This window comes from Bos taurus, chromosome 1, assembly GCF_002263795.3.
Source record: "Bos taurus isolate L1 Dominette 01449 registration number 42190680 breed Hereford chromosome 1, ARS-UCD2.0, whole genome shotgun sequence".
In the NCBI taxonomy this organism is placed as follows: Eukaryota; Metazoa; Chordata; class Mammalia; order Artiodactyla; family Bovidae; genus Bos; species Bos taurus.
In genome coordinates, this window is record NC_037328.1 from 87,923,874 (window position 1) to 87,946,065 (window position 22,192).

The following is a 22,192-nucleotide window of genomic DNA, read 5'->3' on the forward strand; positions in this document are numbered from 1 at the left end:
TTGGTTCAAACACCCCTGCTTGTTTGTTGTCACAGAGTTTACCATTGACCAAGTCAAGACCAATCCATTTTAGATTTTTTCGTTCTGGGTTAATCTGAGCCTCATTATGAAAAGCTCTTAATTTTGCAACCAGATCTGTGGAGTCTTGGGCAGCATTAACTGCCAGAGTATTAGGAATAACAAGAAGAGATCTTGCAAACTCCACAATAGCAAGTTGTTCCCGGGAGCCCACGCTGGTCGCGTAGTTCTCAAGGTAAATACAAAGGGCTGCCTATACAGCACCCCGACCTGGGACCATAGACTTTGACTCCAAAACTCTCTTCACCATACAAAGGGCATCGTGTAAGGAGCACTCCATCTCATCACACATGAAATCTTCTGCCCCACGTAAGATGACCAATGCAGAGGTACGACCCTTAGTGCTATATAAAACAACAGCAACAGTCTTATATCAATTCAGCAGTAGTAACTCCATGAAGAAATTCACTTCTACTTACACAGGACATTTAGACAGGGAAGCAATGTCTAGACCATGGAGAAGAGATGAAATGGCAACTTTACCTCCATTTACAAGGGCCCAGTATTGTTTTATCCCATGCATATACCTGCTCATATCACGGAAGGACTATAGCAGCAAATAAATGGGAAGTAAGCCAACTTTTTCACTCTCCTCTTTCACTTTCATCAAGAGGCTCTTTAGTTCCTCTTCACTTTCTGCCATAAGGGTGGTGTCATCTGCATATCTGAGGTTATTGATATTTCTCCCGGCAGTCTTGATTCCAGCTTGTGTTTCTTCCAGTCCAGCGTTTCTCATGATGTACTCTGCATATAAGTTAAATAAACAGGGTGACAATATACAGCCTTGACGAACTCCTTTTCCTATTTGGAACCAGTCTGTTGTTCCATGTCCAGTTCTAACTGTTGCTTCCTGACCTGCATACAGATTTCTCAAGAGGCAGGTCAGGTGGTCTGGTATTCCCATCTCTTTCAGAATTTTCCACAGTTTATTGTGATCCACATAGTCAAAGGCTTTGGCATAGTCAATAAGCAGAAATAGATGTTTTTCTGGAACTCTCTTGCTTTTTTGATGATCCAGTGGATGTTGGCAATTTGATCTCTGGTTCCTCTGCCTTTTCTAAAACCAGCTTGAACATCTATCTGGAAGTTCACAGTTCACATATTATTGAAGCCTGGCTTGGAGAATCTTGAGCATTACTTTACCAGCATGTGAGATGAGTGCAATTGTGCAGTAGTTTCAGCATTCTTTGGCATTGCCTTTCTTCGGGATTGGAATGAAAACTGACCTTTTCCAGTCCTGTTGCCACTGCAGAGTTCCCCAAATTTGCTGGCATATTGAGGGCAGCACTTTCATATCATCATCTTTCAGGATTTGAAATAGCTCAACTGGGATTCCATAGCCTCCACTAGCTTTGTTCATAGTGATGCTTCCTAAGGCCCACTTGACTTCACATTCCACGATGTCTGGCTCTAGGTCAGTGATCACACCATCATGGTTATCTGGGTCATGAAGATCTTTTTTGTATAGTTCTTCTGTGTATTCTTGCCACCTCTTCTTAGTATCTTCTGCTTCTGTTAGGTCCATACCATTTCTGTCCTTTATTGAGTCCATCTTTGCATGAAATGTTCCCTTGGTATCTAATTTTCTTGAGGAGATCTCTAGTCTTTCCCATTCTATTGTTTCCCTCTATTTCTTTACATTGATCACTAAGGAAGGCTTTCTTAACTCTCCTTGATATTCTTTGGAACTCTGCATTCAAATGGGTATATCTTTCCTTTTCTCCTTTGCTTTTCGCGTCTCTTCTTTTCACAGCTTTTTGCAAGGCCTCCTCAGACAGCTATTTTGCTTCTTTGCATTTCTTTTTCTTGAGGATGGTCTTGATCCCTGTCACCTGAACAATGTCACGAACCTCCGTCCACAGTTCATCAGGCACTCTGTTCATCAGGCACTCAGATCTAATCCCTTGAATCTATTTCTCACTTCCATTGTATAATTGTAAGGGATTTGATTTAGGTCATACCTGAATGGTCTAGTGGTTTTCCCTACTTTCTTCATTTTAAGTCTGAATTTGGCAATTGCTAAGTCATGTCCAACTCTTTGTGACCCCATGGACTGCATCTACCCAGACTTCCCTGTCTTTCAGTATCTCCCGTAGTGTGCTCAAACTCATGTCCAATGAATCAGTGATGCCATCCAACCATCTGATCCTCTGTTGCTCCCTTCTTGTGCCCTCAATTTTTTCCAGCATCAGGGTCTTTTCCAATGAGTCGGCTCTTTGCATCAGGTAGCCAAAGTATTAGAGCATCAGATTCAGCATCAGTCATTCCATTGAATATTCAGGACTAATTTCCTTTAGGACTGACTGGTTTGATCTCCTTGCTGTCCAGGGGATTCTCAAGAGTCATCTCCAGCAACACTAAGAATCTCTATTATTGGAGAGTTACTTTATGGTCTATCTGATTATAACTTGATAGTCTCATACGAATTTTGAGTGGTATATGAAAAAATGCACAGAAAAAAAATTCTTTAAAATCTCTCCACTGTCACTATTGGAAGTCAGAAATTTACTTGTCTGTCACGAAGTCCTCAAAACAATGAAGTACTTATGTGTTCTATTTGTATAGCACAATCAACAAAATCACAGTAACTATCTTATCAGTTTTTACAAAAAAATCTAAATACTTTTATATCTCTAGGAATCAGCTAATTAAAGCCTGTCTGTGGTTCCCTTCTTACAACTGACCTTACAACACTAGTGTTCTTACCCATCACTGGTCTACTCACAACAGTATCATTAGCACTAAGATCCAAATAACAGTGCTATATTTATGACTGCACTTCAGTTTCCACAAAAGCAAAATTCTGAGAAGAGCATGAGTCATTATCCCCAGGGTAAAAAAAATAATGTTTCTTTGGTCAGAATATGAAACTTATTACTGAAACTAGTAAGTTAGCCTAGAAATTCAATTTCGGAATAAAAGGAACAGAAAGTTTCTTTTCTCTACGAGAACACTCCAAAACTAGCATAACTGTCCATCTGTCTGCTTCTGCTATTCTCCATATCTGCTGTGTGGTGACAGAAAAAAACAACCTTTACTCTAGCTATTTTCAATACTGTTCTTTTGTTCTTCTGTCCTGTCAGGATGTCATTTCCCAGGACAAAAAAGACACACACTCAGGCGCTCACTCATACATCCTCTACCTCTCTCACTATTTGACCTATCTATCTGGAGAAACTCTGTAACAGATCTCACTATCAATTCCAAAGTTACTACAAGACAGTATGAAAACACTCTAAAAGTGGCTATTTCTACAATGGTAATTGTCAAAAAGTTCCCAGGTTCATGCGTTACATTTTATTTTTAAATACCTTCAAAATTAGAAGATAAAAGTTACAAAGTTAAGAAGCTATTAATATTATAAACGATTTAAAGTTTTCTCCCCAAATTTCCCCAATAAAAAGTCAAAATAATCTTTCTGTGATATTATTCTGGTCTCTTTATTTGCTTCTTTCATTGGTAACTCTTGCTCAGCTTACTATGCAAATGTGGGGACTTTTCATGACATTACCAGTCTATCAATCTCCAAGGTTAGAAACTTTGGAGATATTTCTTGCATGATGCCACTTCCACCCACTAAACTGTCCTTAAACCCATCTTTTGTGTTTTTCTGGCCATCTTCTCTGTCACTGTGTGTACTCAGTCGCTCTGACTCTTTGAGACCCCATGGACTGTAGCCAGCCAGGCTCCTCTGTCCGTGGGATTTTTTTTTCTATCACTATTAGGTCCTAAAGCGTTTTCACATGGAACAATGACTTATTTATAATTTCAATGAGCGTTCATAAGCAAGTGCTTTTTCTAAGATGAAATGAAAAGAATGTCTGACAGGTACAGTGGGCACAGCAGGTTAAGTGGGCAGCAGGAACTAAGGCAAAAAGCCCTGAAAGCATACACTATTTGATTTCTCCCCTCCCCAATTCATTACCCAGTGTCACGAGCTACCTAAAACACATCTAATCATGCAATTACTGTTACAATATGATGAATCCCTAGTATCTACAGATATAGCTCAAACTCAAAGTCTCACAAATCATTACAACAATGCTCTGCCTCTAACTCTCCCACTCTCTAACCACCCTTCAAACTCTAACCTTACTGGATCAATCTCTCTTTCGTTTTCTTTGCATTTGTAAATAAAGTCCAGGATCTTTCTTCTGTGTCTATTTATTGCCATTTCAATTATTCCTTAAATTCAACACAATGCCTTCTTTCTAGTTCCACACAGTCTCATTAAACTTGGCTTTCAATTCCAAATGAATTTGAGAATCATTTTGTTAAGTTCAAAAAAAAGTTCAAAGCAAAAATTGGTCATATTTTGATTATCAATACTCAATTTATGCTTAGACAGTACTGACATTTTTACAAAATAATCTTCCTATACAAGTATGTATCTCCATTTAACTATTTTTCAGTGTTCCCCAGTAATTACATTTAAAATTGAATTATATTGTTGTTTAGCCACTAAGTCGTGACTGACTCTTTCTTGACACCATGGACTGCAGCTCACCAGGCTCCTCTGTCCATGATGTTCTCCAGGCAAGAATACTGTAGTGGGTTGCCATCTCCAGGGGATCCGGTTTCCTTTTCCAGGGGATCTTCCTGACTCAGGGGTCAAACTCTATTCTCCTGCATTGGCAGGGAGATTCCTTACCACTGAGCCACCAGGGAAGCCTAAACTGAATTATAACTAACATACAAGGAACTGCTTATATCTTAAATGTTAAGTTTGATGATTTTTAACATTTTATATCTATGTAAACACCACACAAGATATTGACTATTTCTATAACCCCAGAAAATCCCCTCATGCTCTTTTCCAATTAACTTCTCTCTCTGTCCCAACCACATTTTGATTTTTAATCAATTAATTACTAATCTAATTACAGATTAGTATTTCTGGTTCTTCATATAAATTGAATCACATAGTATATACTCTTTTGTATTTGGCTTCTTTCACTTAATATATTATTTCTGAGATTTAGACACGCTGTTAATGTATCACTAGACACTTCTTTTAAGTCACCAAGTAGTACTCCAAAATATACTACAACTAGTTTGTTCATTCTCTAGTTGTTAAATATACGAGCTTTTTCCAATTTTGGCTATGAACATTTTTACATCGGTTTTTATTGTTTTTGTTTTAGTGGACATATACTTTTATTTCTCTTGGTAAATACTTAAAAGTGAAATGCTGGGTTCTACAAGACTGTTTATCCCTAAAAAAGCCTGCTTACAAAGTTGGCCCGTAGTTAGCATCTGGGAAAGTGGATCTTAGATACTGAGAGGATTATTCTCAACCCCTAACTGGTTAAGAGTGGCTCACTGTGTCTGAGCTGTTTATGGAAACAATATGGTTTGCATCTAATAACCTGCTTTCCATCTGGAATTTGGGTATGTGCTGGGCAGCAGGATGAACCTCTAAGGCTATACCTGTGCACTGAATCTCTAACAAGCTTTCCTGGTTGGATACACTTCAGTGTTGTCACAACTCTTCACTGGGGAAATTAATGTACCTTGCACGACTCCACTGAGAGAGGTCCCTTGTAAGCTTTACCTGCTCTCCCCTGAATTTCTCCCCATGTACCTTTTTCATTTGCTGACTGAGCTCTGCATCCTTTGCTATAATAAATTACAGCAACGTGTATGACTACATGTTGAGTCCTGTGAGTCCTCTAAGCAAAAACCACTGAACCCGGTCTTAGTGAACTCCTGACACAGGAGGTAAATGTTATGTTTAACCTTATAAGAAATGGCCTACTAGTTCTCCAAAGTAGTTGATCACTTTGCATTCCCACCAGCAATAAAAGAGAGTTCCAGCTGCTCTACATACCCGTAAATATTTAGTAGTATCAGTTTTTAATCTTAGCTATTCTAGTGGGTAGCTGATATCTAGTGGGTAATGATATTTCTACAAATAAACATACAATGATTTTAATTCACATTTACCAATGACAAATGATGTTTAAAATCTTCCCATGTGTTACTGGCTATTTGTATAACTTCCATGAAATGTTTTGCATCTTTTCTTCATTTTTATATTAGGTAGCTGATTTTTTAAAATGTTGATTTCAGATTCTTTATATATGCTGAAAATAAGTTTTTTATGTCACTTATAAATATTAAGTGGAGAAGGAAATGGCAATCCACTCCAGTACTATTGCCTGGAAAATCCCATGGACACAGGAGCCTGGTAGGCTATAGTCCATGGGGTCGCAAAGAGTCGGACATGACTGAGCAAAGGCAATAAATATTAAGAATATTTTCTCCATTCTGTGGTATGTCTATTCATCTTCCTATTGTCTTTTTATAAGCAAAAAATGTTAACTTTGTTAGTCCTATTTATCTTTCTTTTATAATTACTGTTTCCCATATTCTGCCCAAGAAGTTGTTTTGTGGAATTTACTCGACGTTTAAATGCTCTTTTGATGAATTTGTGGGGGAGAAAGTGTTCTCCCCGTCCTACTCCTCCGCCATCTTGGCTCCTCCCCTAGAAAAATCAACAAAGCCAAAAGCTGGTTCTTTGAAAGGATAAATAAAATTGACAAACCATTAGCCAGACTCATCAAGAAACAAAGGGAGAAAAATCAAATCAATAAAATTAGAAACGAAAATGGAGAGATCACAACAGACAACACAGAAATACAAAGGATCATAAGAGACTACTATCAACAATTACATGCCAATAAAATGGACAACGAGGAAGAAATGGACAAATTCTTAGAAAAGTACAACTTTCCAAAACTCGACCAGGAAGAAATAGAAAACCTTAACAGGCCCATTACAAGCACGGAAATTGAAACTGTAATCAAAAATCTTCCAGCAAACAAAAGCCCAGGTCCAGACGGCTTCACAGCTGAATTCTACCAAAAATTTAGAGAAGAGCTAACACCTATCCTGCTCAAACTCTTCCAGAAAATTGCAGAGGAAGGTAAACTTCCAAACTCATTCTATGAGGCCACCATCACCCTAATACCAAAACCTGACAAAGATCCCACAAAAAAAGAAAACTACAGGCCAATATCACTGATGAACATAGATGCAAAAATCCTAAACAAAATTCTAGCAATCAGAATCCAACAACACATTAAAAAGATCATACACCATGACCAAGTGGGCTTTATCCCAGGGATGCAAGGATTCTTCAATATCCGCAAATCAATCAATGTAATACACCACATTAACAAATTGAAAAATAAAAACCATATGATTATCTCAATAGATGCATAGAAAGCCTTTGACAAAATTCAACACCCATTTATGATAAAAACTCTCCAGAAAGCAGGAATAGAAGGAACATACCTCAACATAATAAAAGCTATATATGACAAACCCACAGCAAACATTATCCTCAATGGTGAAAAACTGAAAGCATTTCGTCTGAAGTCAGGAACAAGACAAGGGTGCCCACTTTCACCATTACTATTCAACATAGTTTTGGAAGTTTTGGCCACAGCAATCAGAGCAGAAAAAGAAATAAAAGGAATCCAAATTGGAAAAGAAGAAGTGAAACTCTCACTATTTGCAGATGACATGATCCTCTACATAGAAAACCCTAAAGACTCCACCAGAAAATTACTAGAACTAATCAATGATTATAGTAAAGTTGCAGGATATAAAATCAACACACAGAAATCCCTTGCATTCCTATACACTAATAATGAGAAAACAGAAAGAGAAATTAAGGAAACAATTCCATTCACCATTGCAACGAAAAGAATAAAATACTTAGGAATATATCTACCTAAAGAAACTAAAGACCTATATATAGAAAACTATAAAACACTGGTGAAAGAAATCAAAGAGGACACTAATAGATGGAGAAATATACCATGTTCATGGATCAGAAGAATCAATATAGTGAAAATGAGTATACTACTCAAAGCAATTTATAGATTCAATGCAATCCCTATCAAGCTACCAACAGTATTCTTCACAGAGCTAGAACAAATAATTTCACAATTTGTATGGAAATACAAAAAACCTCGAATAGCCAAAGCGATCTTGAGAAAGAAAAATGGAACTGGAGGAATCAACCTGCCTGACTTCAGGCTCTACTACAAAGCCACAGTTATCAAGACAGCATGGTACTGGCACAAAGACAGAAATATAGATCAATGGAACAAAATAAAAAGCCCAGAGATAAATCCACGCACATATGGACACCTTATCTTTGACAAAGGAGGCAAGAATATACAATGGATTAAAGACAATCTCTTTAACAAGTGGTGCTGGGAAATCTGGTCAACCACTTGTAAAAGAATGAAACTAGAACACTTTCTAACACCATATACAAAAATAAACTCAAAATGGATTAAAGATCTCAACGTAAGACCAGAAACTATAAAACTCCTAGAGGAGAACATAGGCAAAACACTCTCTGACATATATCACAGCAGGATCCTCTATGACCCACCTCCCAGAATATTGGAAATAAAAGCAAAAATAAACAAATGGGACCTAATTAAACTTAAAAGCTTCTGCACATCAAAGGAAACTATTAGCAAGGTGAAAAGACAGCCTTCAGAATGGGAGAAAATAATAGCAAATGAAGCAACCGACAAACAACTAATCTCAAAAATATACAAGCAACTCCTACAGCTCAACTCCAGAAAAATAAATGACCCAATCAAAAAATGGGCCAAAGATCTAAATAGACATTTTTCCAAAGAAGACATACAGATGGCTAACAAACACATGAAAAGATGCTCAACATCACTCATTATCAGAGAAATGCAAATCAAAACCACTATGAGGTACCATTTCACACCAGTCAGAATGGCTGCGATCCAAAAGTCTACAAATAATAAATGCTGGAGAGGGTGTGGAGAAAAGGGAACCCTCTTACACTGTTGGTGGGAATGCAAACTAGTACAGGCACCATGGAGAACAGTGTGGAGATTCCTTAAAAAACTGGAAATAGAACTGCCTTATGACCCAGCAATCCCATTGCTGAGCATACACACTGAGGAAACCAGAACTGAAAGAGACACATGTACCCCAATGTTCATCACAGCACTGTTTATAATAGCCAGGACATGGAAGCAACCTAGATGTCCATCAGCAGATGAATGGATAAGAAAGCTGTGGTACACATACACAATGGAGTATTACTCAGCCAATAAAAGGAATACATTTGAATCAGTTCTAATGAGGTGGATGAAACTGGAGCCTATTATACAGAGTGAAGTAAGCCAGAAGGAAAAACACCAATACAGTATATTAACGCATATATATGGAATTTAGAAAGATGGTAACAATAACCCTGTATACGAGACAGCAAAAGAGACACTGATGTATAGAACAGTCTTATGGACTCTGTGGGAGAGGGAGAGGGTGGGAAGATTTGGGAGAATGGCATTGAAACATGTAAAATATCATGTATGAAACGAGATGCCAGTCCAGGTTCAATGCACGATACTGGATGCTTGGGGCTGGTGCACTGGGAAAAATTTTTAATTAAAAAAAAAAAAGAAAAAATAAATGAGATTCAAAGTTCTTTTCTTCAGTAAAACTCTAAAACATAAGTAGTCCCACATAAGAGATGGTAGATTTTTCTCCAAAAAAAGGATCCCAAACTGACTAACCTAGAGAAAGATCATGACATTTAAGTATTTCCTAAAGCACAGTCCACCAACAAACAAGAGCCCTGCCTCAAACTCAGAACTTTTTATCAGCTTTTAATGCTTTTTAAATATGAATGACAGCCAAGGATCTTCATATATTTGAGGAAAGTCTCCAAATATTAAAGACAGAGATCAAGATAAAACAGGAGTATTGAGAAACACTGAGAATGATGGGACAGAAGAAAATGTTGAAGAAACTAATTAAAATATCCTCATGAAAGAGAAAATACTGCATCATTTAACAAGAAGAGGAACCAGTAAGAGAGAATACGAGCTGAAAAGAAAATTCAATAGGCATTTAAAGTCAAGGCAATTTTCCGGAAGGCAGAATACAAAGAAAGATGAGTAATAGGGGGAAAGGTAAAAAACTAGCAAAAGCAATTCAGGAAGTCTAATATCTGACTTGAAGGAATTTCAGAAACAACAATGAACATGAAGATAAAATATAAAAAGGCAAGAAAATTTCCAAGAACTGAAGGATGTAAGTCTGCAGAAAGCAAGGACCTACTGAGTACACCACATAATAAAGGAAGAAACCCATACCAAGAGACAGCGCTGTAAAATTTCATAACACCAGGCCTGAACGGAACACAATAATAATTTCTAAAGACAAAAACAACCACCCTCAAGCCAAATCAATGATCAGGAGCCAGAATGACACCTGATCACACAATAGCAAAACAGTATGCCAAAAAACAATAGATCAGCAATATTTAAAAAATTCTGAGTAAAATGATTTTCAATCTACAGAGTTGTACACGCATCTAAAATATCACATAATTGCAGAAATAGATTATGACATATTCAGGTATGTAAAATTTCAAAAAATTTACCCCTAAGTTATCCCTTTTCAACATTCAAAAAACAAAGATCATGACATCTGGTCCCATTACTTTGTGGCAAATAGATGGGGATACAATGGAAAATGACAGACTTTATTTTCTTGGGCTCTAAGATCACTGCAGATGGTGACTGCAGCCATGAAATTAAAAGACACTTGCTCCTTGAAAGAAAAGCTATGACAAAACTAGACAGCATATTAAAAAGCACAAACATCACTTTACCAACAAAGAAACATCCAAAGCTATGGTTTTTCCAGTAATCAATATGGGTGTGAGAGTTGGAACATGAAGAAAGCTGAGCACCAAAGAATTGATGCTTTTGAACTGTAGTGTTGGAGAAGACTCTTAAGAGACCCTTGCGAGGAGATCCAACCAGTCAATCCTAAAGGAAATCAGTCCTGAATATTCATCGGAAGGACTGATGCTGAAGCTGAAACTCCAATACTTTGGCCACCTGATGTGAAGAACTGACTCACTGGAAAAGACCCTGATGCCAGGAAAGATTGAAGGCTGGAGAAGAGGACAACAGAGGGTGAGATGGTTGGATGGCATCACCAACTCAATGGACATGAGTTTGAGCGAGCTCTGGGAGTTGCTGATAGACAGGGTAGCCTGGTGTGCTGCAGTCCATGGGGTCACAAAGAGTCGGACACAAGTGAGCAACTGAACTGAACTGAACTATCCTTTTTTAAGAAACCACTAGAGAATATGCTCTTATAAATGAGAGTACACCATGAAGGTATTGCTATTGCTAAGTCACTTCAGTCGTGTCTGACTCTGTGTGACCCCATAGATGGCAGCCCACCAGGCTTCCCCATCCCTGGGATTCTCCAGGCAAAAACACTGGAGTGGGTTGCCATTTCCTTCTCCAATGCATGAAAGTGGAAAGTGAAAGGGAAGTCGCTCAGTCGTGTCCGACTCCCAGCGACCCCATGGACTGCAGCCTTCCAGGCTCCTCCATCCATGGGATTTTCCAGGCAAGAGTACTGGAGTGGGGTGCCATTGCCTTCTCCGCCATGAAGGTATGGGACATGGGAAATCAAGGCTCCAACACAGGAAGCAGATGAAGGGAATTTCCAGGATAAGAGCAAAAATTCATAAGACAACAGCTGTGAAATAGACCTAGGGGGTGGTCAAGATTAAATCTGAAAAACTGAAGGCTCTAGGAACATTTCCCAGGTGGGACTACTGGTAAAGAACCCATCTGACAATGCAGGAGACATAGGAGATGCAGGTTTGATCTCTAGGTTGGGAAGATATCCTGGAGGAGGGCATGGCAACCCACTCCAGTACTCTTGCTTAGAGAATCCCATGGACAGAGGAGCCTGGCAGACACAGACCATGGTGTTGCAAAGAGTTGGACATGACTAAAGTGACTTAGTATGCACAGGAAGGTATCTCACAAAAGTAATCAAACTAATTACCCTATGGGTGAAAGTTATTATTACAAAGATGATTTGACACCTCTGGGAAGACAGACTCAGATGCAACCTTAACTAAGCAAAATTTTTAAATAAGTTAATTATTTAATTAAAACAGCAACAAGAACAAAAACTGTACCAGAAAAGACATAATCATATGCATTTACTATGAGGTATGATTTTGGTTGTGTTTTCATAGATATTCTTTATCAGAATGGAAAAGTTGCCTGCAATTCCCAGCCTGCTGACCTTTTTATGCATTTGTGTTGAATTTTCGTCAAATATTTTTTTTGCATCCATTGAGATAATCATACAATTTTTCAATTTTATTTTATTAGCACTGTGTATTACACGGAATTGATTTCTAGAAGTTAAACAGTCTTTCATTGTTGGGATAAATCCCACATAGCCATGATACAGTTTCTTTTTCATATCAATATACTGTTGGATTTAATATGCTAATATTTTGTTATAGATTTCTGTGTCTATATTTGTGAGGAATGTTCACTGCTAGTTTTCTTATGATGTCTTTGTTTGACTTTGATATCTGGGTAATACTGGCCTCATAAAATGAGTTGTGATGTTCTCCTTACATCTGTATTTTCTGAAAATCTGGGTAGGAATTATAATTTTTCTTTCTTCAGTGTTTGTCAGAATTACCAGTTATGGCATTGGGGCCTGAATATGGTTGTTGTTGGAAGGTTTTTAATTACTAACTGAATTTCCTTATTCTATATAAGTGTATTTAGATTTTCTATTTCTTCTTGAGTCAGTTTTAGTCATTTGTATTTTTCAGGGAACTTGCCCATTTCACCCAAGCTGTCAAACTGATTGGTATAAATGTTGTTCATAACATTCTTTCATTATCTTTTTAAGTAGCTATAGATCTGTAATGATATCTATTCCTTCACTCCTAATATTGTTAATTTATTTTTATTGATTATTCTAGTTAAAGGTTTATCAATTTTACTGACCCTTTTAAAGAATGAGATTTTCATCTCATTGTTTTCCTGTTTTCTATTTACTTGAGTTCCTCTCTGATCTTTATTATTGCCTTTCTTCTGTTTACTTTGATCTTAACTATTTCTTTTTTAGCTCTTTAAAAAAGCAGCTTAGATAACTGATTTTAGACCTTTCTTCTTTTCTAGTATTAAGCATTTAAAACTATAAATTTCTTAGCACTGCTTTAGCTATATACCAAAAATTTTATATACTGTATTTTTATTTTCATGCAGCTAAAAATATTTTCCTACTTCAGTTAAAAATATTCTCCAATTTCCCCTGTGAATTCTTCTTTCACCCACAGATTACTCAGAAATATGTGATTCAATTTCCACATATTGGGAATTGTCCTGCTTTCTGTATTGACTTTTAATTTAATTCCTTTAAATTAAATCGCCACTATGTAATTTCAACACATTGCATAATTTCAATCTTTTATATTTATTAACAAACTTTATGTTTGTGGGCCATTATATGGCTCATCCTGATGAATGTTTCATATGCACTTTGAATGTGCTGTTGGGTATTGTATTCTGTAGATGTCAGGTTAAATTGGTTGACTGCCTTATTCAAGTCTTCTATATCCTGCTTTTCTGTCTACTTATTCTACCAGTTGTTGAAAGAAGAATACAGAAAATTGCAACTCTAAATATTTAACTGCCTATTTCTACTTTCAATTCTGGCAGTGTTACTTCATGTATTTTGTGTCTCTGTTGTAAGTGCACGTGTATTTAGAATTTCACATTTCCCTGCTATGTTCATTCCTTTATAATTTATCTCTAGTATTATTCTTTGCTTTAAAATATATTGGGTGATATTAATATAGTTACTTCAGCATTCTTATACTTGTTTTCCACAAAGGGGAATCACCCAACCTCCTCACACTGTCATTACTAGAGGATACATTTATTTTGATGATGAAAATTAAAAATTTAAAAGGGAATACAATGACAGACTCAGAAGATATTTGAACAAGAAAATGTTGATTATAATTCTATACTAATAAGACTAAAAGTCTGGCTTAAAAATATATTTTTTATATAAATATATATTTCTGTATTCCCTCCCATTTCCCCCTTAAAATTAATCATATGTTACTAACAATGGCTACACTTTGGAGAGCAGGATACGAGTGGGTGGTTAGGACAGACAGAAATAAATACAGAAAGTAAAATTTGCAAATAATAATTTACATCCTCTTTTATCATACTTGTTTCCTTTCCCTCATTTAACTGTACCAGTATTGTATACCAATACAAAAAAAGTGAGAAAATAGCTGACTGTTCCTTATGTTATTCATAACATGAATAGAATGTGAATCCTCTGTAATTAAGCCTGTGTGAAGCTTCTGGCTTGGGACAGCTACTATTTAATATATCAAGGAACAGCTTTCTATTACTATTTTACTAAGGTTTGTGGAGTGGAGGCAAAGAGGGAGTGAAAACTAGGCAGCAATTAAAATCTGTTGGAAAATGTTCTGACCAGGAATTTTATACCCAGCAAATGATCATATGTAAAGAAAATATAAAGTATTTCCATGGATTTTACCTCCCATGACCCAGTCCTAAGGCACATGAGTTATTACTCAAGCCAACCAAAAATGAAAGCCAAAAAAGAGGAAGATACATGCTAGAGATGACAGAACTGACTTAGAGGCTGAATCACATAATCTTATTTATATAAAGAAAAAGCAATCCCAGGAAAAGTTTTACACCAATCATAGATAGTAATAAGCCCAAACTAGAATGAAATCTATGTGGCCAAAGTAAAAAGTATTCAGAAAAAAGAATCTCACAGCTTTCAAACAGCAGATAAAAGAAATGAGGCGTCACAAAGTATTAATGGCATACTGAAGAATATACATGCTTATTTTCACAATAGGAAATAAAAGGGAGGAAAAAACTTTAGGGAGGAAAAAACAATAATAAAATCAGGCTCAAAATAAGACAGAAAACAGCACAATTTTGAGCAACTTGTGGCGTGTATAAAAAGAGTAACCATGTGATCTAAGTACTAAAGATATTCTTTGTGTGGTTCATGATGTTGAAGGTAAAAAGAAATCTATTATTTGGTTGTGGAGTGAAACATTTTTATATAATCATACCAGGTGGTACAAGTGGTAGAGAATCTTCCTGCCAATACAGGAGATACAAAGAAACTGGGGTTTGATTCCTGAGTCAGGAAAATCCTCTGAGAAGAGAATGGCAACCCATTCCAGTATTCTTGCCTGGCGAATCCCATGGAAAGAGAAGCTCAGTGGGCTACAGTCCATAGGGTTGCAGAGTCAGACACGACTGAAGCAACTTAGCATGCATGCAAATTAATGTAAATACTATTAATATCAGGTATTACAATCTACCTAGAGTCAAAACATAAGAAGTTTTAAGTATGGTCATAGAATAGAATGTAAAAGTTACCCATTACTTGACAATGTACTAAGTAGCTGCATATATACTGTGTTAGGGAAGGTGGGACAAGAATTTAAAGGAAAGATAAGGTACTATTATCACTGTATAACAGTGGGATATGAGGAATATTATTATAAGTTGAATATGGACAGAAAATGGACATTTGACTGTATTAAAAGCAGAAAGTAACAACAAAAGCTAAAGAAAGGGAGAACAAAAGGATAGTGAGATGCTGATTAAACGTGGTAACAAAATTAACAGTAACAGGAAATTTTTTAAATTAAATGCTCAAATTTAATAATTTCCATGTCCAGTGACTATTAAGAGAGGGAACTGTTCAATTTCTCAAATGCTAATATTTACTAATGTGTTTCAGCTTAATATTGGAGGTTAATTTAGATATTTGCTTTTTACAAAATCTTTTGAGACACTGACTGAAGAACTCTACTTGGAAATCTTTATAAGATGTAACAGTTTGTCAAGTATTTAGTGTACTTCAAAGTGTGGTACCCTAATTTCCATTTTCTTGATTTTAATTCCAGAAATATTGGCAGAAAAAGTAAAAAGCTGACAGCTGGGTGCAAGGATATTACAAGATGACTCTAATTATCTAAAATGTTTCTTTTAAAAGAACAGTTGCTACTAAATATTTCATTGCTAACATTTGGTTTAAGCCATAGCTAGATGTATTCTATGGCACACTGGATCTGAACTTTGCAGCTGGTCATTGATTTCCATCAACACATCAAGACTGAAGTACCAACACTGAACACAACCAAACTCTGGAAACTGAACTTGAAAAAAACACAATGCAAAACCACTTGAATACTTATATATGTACTATACGTGTGTGTATATATTTATATATATATAATTTTTGTCTTAATTACTGCAGAATAAATGGTAAGTACATTAAGTGTTGGCTGAATTTAATTACACAAGTATTTGTGGATACCCCACTAGGTACTATATTATGGTTTCTGAAAGGGATACAAAGCAGAGGATAACACCAAGCAATAACAGCTTAATATCCAGTAATCTGTTCTTGCCCTAGAGGAATATTGTATTATTGTAATATTGTATATTGTAATAAATAATGTATTATTTATAAATTGTGAATACGATAAAAAAGATTATTAAAACACCCCTCCCCCAAACATGACAAATACATAAACAGGAAAAAATGCTTAAAAGGCTCTGTGTGTGTGTGTAGTTTTACAGTGATAATCTGTCTACCTTTCCTGTAGACTAAAACCAGAAAAGCAGCCAGGTATCTTAGGGGAAAATCTCAAGTCTATGGTACTTACAAGCTGGGTAATTATAAGCAAATACTTAATTTTTTAAGACCTCATCTTCCTCACTGAAAAATGGGACTAACCACTCCTTCCCTGCCTTCTTTATTGAGTTGTTATTGATATGACAAACATTTATTAAGCAATTATGTGCCAGGCTTATGCTAAAGGTACAAGATAAGTAAAATGACATCCCTGACCTCAAGAGGCTCACAGTCTACTGAGGAAGACATACATAAATAAGCAAGCATAACTTAGCATGTATGTGTTACAATAAGTAGAGGCTGTGCTGTGCTCAGCTGTGTCTGACTCTTTGGACTGTAGCCCCCTAGGCTCCTCTGTCCATGAGATTCCCAGGCAAAAATACTGGAGTGGGGTGCATATCTTACTCCAGGGGATATTCCCAACCCAGGGACTGAACTCATGTCTCTTGCGCCTCATTCACTGGCAGGTGGATTCTTTACCACTGCATTACCTGCTGCTGCTGCTGCTGCTAAGTTGCTTCAGTCATGTCTGACTCTGTGTGACCCCACAGACGGCAGTCCACCAGGCTCCCCAGTCCCCAGGATTTTCCAGGCAAGAATACTGGAGTGGGTTGCCATTTCCTTCTCCAATGCATGAAAGCCCTAAGTAGAGGCTATAAAGGAGGGAGAGCTCTACTCTGCCAAGGAGAGTTGAGAACAGGAGTACTTCATAGAGAAGCTGAAGACAGTGTGCCAGGTTAACAAGTTACTGGGTAGGAGCAGCCATAGCAAAAGAGGCTCTGAGCAGCAGAAACAGTATGAGCACAAGCACAGGAGTCCGGAAGGGCCTAGGTGACCCTGAGGCAGTTCTAGATGGCTAGATTGCAAAGTGTTCTTAAGGGATAGCGTAGAAAATGTACAGAAAGTGTGCTGGTGCCAAATTGTGAGAATTATAGTAAATGTATAAGAGAGCCCTTTAAGATCAGTGTTCCTCAATATCTAGTCTTGGGATCACATGGATGAGGCTCAAGAGCAGGAAGCCTTGTTAAAATGCATGTTCCCAGGCCCAAAGAACCATCTAACCAGAATTTCTAGGCTTGGGTAATTCATATTTTAACAAGTTCCCCCTGGTGATCCTAATACACCTAAAGTCTGAGAAGCAACAATGTAAGTCACAAGGAATAAGTTTTAAGCAGATCAATTTTGTATTTTATGGTGTATTTGACAGTGTTAATCTCCCCTGCTTTCCCCCCATACAACCTATTATACCACATACACAAAATTCTGCTGATTATTTACATGTCTGACAATTCTGGCGGCAGGAACGGTAAAAGAGGAGTAGTAAAGTAGAGAGACTTGTTGGGATACTTCAGTGGTAAAGGAAAGGACTAAACTAAGGCAGTGACTATGAGAACACGTGGAGATGAATCCAAGAGGCATTTCTAAAAAAAAAATTCAAGATTTTGGTGATCAGTTGGATTTAACAGGTCAGAGATTATCGATGAGTCCAAAATGAATAGAAATTCCTAATTTGGGCAGTAGTGATGTTATTAACAGAAAAGGACCACACAAAATAGAACCAAGTTCCTTTCTAAAACACTTTACACGTTGTCTTTAACTTAGATGTGGATTGTGTTCATATTTCTGTCAAAGTAAAAGTAACCCATGCATATTAGAGATATTCATTCACTTAAATACTGACAGATGTCTATTAAGACCATGGGACTGTGCTCTGTATCTATGCAAAACATAGTGGTACATGAATCAAGGAGGAAAACACAACAGTAAAAAATACACCGAGACAACCATTATTACCATTTTTCAATGCAGTCTCTTACAAATTTCTTAATATGCATATTTTGTAGTTTACTTCATGGCTTATATAGTTGTGCTCAAATAGCCTAATAATTGTGTATCTTGCCTTTTTCCCCACTTGAAAACATTCCTTCAAATTACTGTAAATTCTTCATGAACAACAGTCTTCTTCTCACTGCCTATTTCTATGGAAGATATAGCACAGCTTACTTGAATACTTCAACTGTTTTAAAATGGACATTATTGTCATAATGCCCCAAATGGAATTAAGGGATCAAAAGGTATGTTAATTTCAATGGAAAAAAAAAAAATCGCTGATTTCCTTTCAGAAAGGGTTGAATCAATTTAGGCTGCCAACAGAAATACATGAGCAAGCACATTTCCCAGCATCTTCACCAGCAACAAGAAACTTCTTGCTAATTCAAAAAGTAAAAATATATCACTGTATCTTACAGTTTCACTTCTTTATCATTCTGGGAAAAAAATTTTCCCATATGTTTTTATTTTCTCTTTAGTAAACAAACCTGTTTTCTCAAGTTCTTTGCTCATTTATACAGATCTTGGTGTTTTTGAAAGTATTTGTATGAATATCTTAAAGTTTAAACATCTGTATGTTACATTTTTGCAAATTTCTAATCCTAGTTTGTACATCTTTTAGTTTGTTTGTTTGTATTGGGAAGTGGAATAGGAGTGGGGGTGGGGGTGGGAGATAAAGACAGAACAAATGCCAATGTTTTACATGAGAATCAAATGTAATAAACTTTCTCTTTGAGAGTCTCTCATTCTTGTATGTTTGGAAGTTACTTCCCCATCCAGATAAATATCTTTCTTAAATGAGATTTGTTATTGTTGTTCAGTCACTCAGTGGTGTCCGACTCTGCCAGGCTTCCCTGTCCACCATCTCCTGGAACTTGGCTCAAACTCATGTCCATTGAATTGGTGCTACTATCTAGCCATCTCATCCTCTGTTGTCCCCTTCTCCTGCTGCCTTCCATCTTTCCCAGCATCAGGGTCTTTTCCAATTAGTTGACTCTTTGCATCAGATGGTCCAAGTATTCGAGCTTCAGTTTCAGCATCAGTCCTTACAGTGAATATTCAGGACTGAAACTGGTTTGATCTCCTTGCAATCCAAGGGACTCTCGCATCTTCTCCAACACCACAGTTCAAAAGCATCAATTCTTCAACACTCAGTCTTCTTTATGATCCTACTCTCACTTCCATACATGACTACTGGAAAAGCCATAACTTTGACTATACAGACCTCTGTCAGCAAAGTAATGTCTCTACTTTTTAATATGCTGTCTAGGTTTGTCACAGCTTTTCTTCCAAGGAGCAAGTGTCTTTTAATTTCATGGCTGCAATCACCATTGGCAGTGATTTTGAGGCCCAAGAAAATAAAAGTTTGTCACTGTTACCATTGTTTCCCCATCTATTTGCCATGAAGTGATGGGACCAGATGCCATGATCTCAGTTTTTTGAATGCTGAATTTTACGCCAGCTTTTTCATTTTCTTCATCAAAAGGCTCTTTAGTTCCTCTTCATTTTCTGCCAGAATGGTGGCATCATCTGCATATCTGAGGTTATTGATATTTTCCTGGCAATCTTGAATCCAGCTTGTGATTCATCCAGCCTTACCATTTCGCATGATGTACTTTTCATATAAGTTAAATAAGGAGGGTGACATATACATACAGCCCTAATGTACTCCTTTCCCACTTATGAACCAGTCCATTGTCCATGTCCAGTTCTAACTGTTGCCTCTTGACCTATATACAGATTTCTCAGGAGGCAGGTCAGGTGGTCTGGTAGTCCCACCTCTTTCAGAATTTTCCACAGTTTGTGGTGATCCACATAGCTTTGGCATGGTCAATAAAACAGAAGCAGATGTTTTTCTGGAACTTTCTTGTTTTATCAATGATCCAATGGATGTTGGCAATTTGATCTCTGGTTCCTCTGCCTTTTCTAAAACCAGCTTGAACATCTGGAAGTTCACCGTTCACATACTGTTGAAGCCTGGCTTGGAGAATTTTGAGCAATATTCCGCTAGTGTGTGAGATAAGTGCATTTCTGTGGTAGTTTGAACATTCTTTGGCATTGCCTTTCTTTGGGTTTGGAATGAAAACTGACCTTTTCCAGTCCTGTGGCCACTGCTGAGTTTTCCAAATTTGCTGGCATACCAACTGCAGCATTTTCATAGCATTATCTTTTAGGATCTGAAATAGCTCAGCTGGAATTCCATCACCTCCACTAGCTTTGTTTGTAGTGATGCTTCCTAAAGCCCACTTGACTTCACACTCCAGGATGTCTGGCTCTAGGTGAGTGATCACACCATCGTGGTTATCTGGGTCATTAAGATCTTAGCATAAAAATATTTATTTCACTTAACCCTTCAATTAATCCAGAATTTATTGTTATAGAAGATGAGATAAAAGATCAAATTCATTTTGTTTTTCTAACTATTTAATGCTCTCATAAACAATTACTGAATGTCTTCCTTTTTCTATTGATTTCTGAACTCCCTTTTTACATTCAGAATGTTTCTGGGATCTTTATTTCCTTTACCAACTTTACTATCAATGCTTATACCAGTATCCAAGTCCTTGATTTACTATTAGCATTTTATAGTATATTTTCATATCTGATAGGGCAATAGGATTAGCTCTCTGACATTTTTCTTCATTTTTCACTTAGAATTTATTTTACCTGTTTTAGTCTCTTGTTCAAATTTCTGACATTTTGAAGAATTAGGATTATGTTAAATTCATAGGTGTGCTTGAGACAAACTGGTACTTATAACAGATGCAATGACACTCTCCTCATTGTGCCCATACTGTGTCTATATTTCACTAGTTTTTAGGTTTCTTCACATGAGTTCATATATTTCTTATGAACATAATTTAACTCTCTTTGGTATATTGTTAAAAATTATTTCTTTTATATTATTTTCTAAACAATTATTGCTACCATAAAGAAGAACCACTAATTTTAAACTATTTGTCTTAAATCTAGTTACTCTATATTCTTTTCTTATTAAATCTAGTAATTTCTCAACTAGTTTTCCTACGAATGCAACTACATCATACTGAAAATGGGACTGTGTGGCTTCTTTTTTAGTATTTACTCCTTTTGTTTCTATTTCAAGTCTCACTGTATTGGTCAGAACTTCCAGAACAATGTTATATAATAATATAGTGATAATGGGTTTCCAAATTTTAAAAAATGTTTACTTCCCTAGTGTTTCACCATTAACCATTATTTCAGCTTTCAGTTTGATATATTTTGTTAAAACTTCTCTTTGTTCCTGGTTTTTAAAGAAACAAAAGGAAATTATTACTTTCTTTTCCATATTCATTGATATGATCTTTACTTCCCTTATTGGATTTATTGATCTATGAATTATAAAATTTCTTATTAAGACACCTCTTCATTTTTAGAATAATTTCTATTTGGTAATCATAAAATAGACTTAATATATTGTTGACTTATTTCCCCTCCTATTTTATTTACAGTTGCTATTTCATTTGAGTTCTACACCCTTGGGGCTTCCCTGGTGGCTCAGATGGTAAAATGTCTGCCTGCAATGCAGGAGTCCCGGGTTTGATCCCTGGGTCAGGAAGATCCCCTGGAGAAGGAAATGGAAACCTACTTGGATGGAGGAGCCTGGTAGGCAACAGCCTATGGGATTGCAAAGAGTCGGACATGACTGAGCTACTTCTACATCCTTAACGTTTGTTTGCATAAGCTCACT

General features: G+C 36.6%; 1 protein-coding gene and 1 non-coding gene across 4 annotated transcripts in view; both read right to left on the reverse strand.

Moving 5' to 3' along the window:
• Nucleotides 1-22,192, reverse strand: part of PIK3CA (phosphatidylinositol-4,5-bisphosphate 3-kinase catalytic subunit alpha) — a 92,626-nt gene that overhangs the window by 52,477 nt on the left and 17,957 nt on the right. The window lies entirely within an intron of this gene.
• LOC112448316 (small nucleolar RNA SNORA20) lies at nt 520-649 on the reverse strand. The gene has a single exon (XR_003036682.1). It is a non-coding gene; the product is annotated as a small nucleolar RNA SNORA20 (small nucleolar RNA).